Genomic DNA, 1166 nt, shown 5'->3' on the forward strand with positions numbered 1-1166 from the left:
TGGCGTAGATACCGTCGGCGCAGATGCCGTCGACGTAGATACCGTCGGCGTCGATGCTATCGGTGTAGATACCGTCGGCGTAAAGACATGATACCGTTTCGTGTGTTTATTAAACCATTTTACTGGAGATTTTTTTGATTCGAAATGGCCTCTTGTTAAATCGGTTATAGGAACTACAATTTCAGCATATCTTGGTATGAACTTTCTAAACTTTTAGTTTGTTTTATATTTTCTGGAGTAGGAAATATTTTTATTGCTGCCAATCCCTCCTCATTTGGTTTCACTCCATATTGATTGACAATTTGTCCTAGTATTTTCAGCTCGAAATATCCAAATTTACATTTTTTTGGTTTCAATTTAAACCCTGTTTGTCTGATTCGTTCTAATAGTTTTTCTAAAATTATAAGTAGCTCTTCAAACGTTTTTACATAATTTACGATATCGTCTACTTATTAATTATTTAATGGTGCCCAAATAAAGTAGTTCAGAGAGGGCAGTAGCCACTGCATTAGAAAACTGTCTTGGTGAGTTTTTATATCCAAATGGAAATCTTGTCCATTCATATAATCCAAATGGGGTAATAAATGCTAATTTATATCGGTCTGTTTCGCCCAGTAGAATGTTCAGAAATCCCTGCTGCATATCCATTATGTTGAAATATTTTGATCCTTCTAGACAATCAAATATTGTTTGTTTATTCATGATTGGGAAATTCTGATGAGGAACTTGTTTGTTCATTTTTCTATAATCGATTACTAATTTTTTTGTTTTATCCGCCTTGTTAACTAAAAATACTGGGCTAGCATATGCTGAATTAGATGGTACAGTGAAACCTCTCTTAACGGACACCTCTAATTAGCGGACACCTCTCAATAACGGACAAAATTTCCGGTCCCGGCATAGTCCCGTTGAAAATAATAGATAATGCTCCTCTAAATAGCGGATACCTCTGAATAACGGACGCGGACAGATTAGGTAGTCCGAAGTGTTTAAATATATCTAAATAACGGACAGCTGTCCAAGAAATACAAACTTATTGTGTAGGTATAGGTACAATACAATATGTAATATACAATATATTTTACCGATAAAGACATTTATCTAAATCGTAATTTAATGAATACGATAAGGTATGAAAAATTACAAAATTAAATAAGAACCTATAC

Source organism: Myzus persicae, unplaced genomic scaffold (genome assembly GCF_001856785.1).
Source record: "Myzus persicae strain clone G006 unplaced genomic scaffold, MPER_G0061.0, whole genome shotgun sequence".
Taxonomy (NCBI): domain Eukaryota; kingdom Metazoa; phylum Arthropoda; class Insecta; order Hemiptera; family Aphididae; genus Myzus; species Myzus persicae.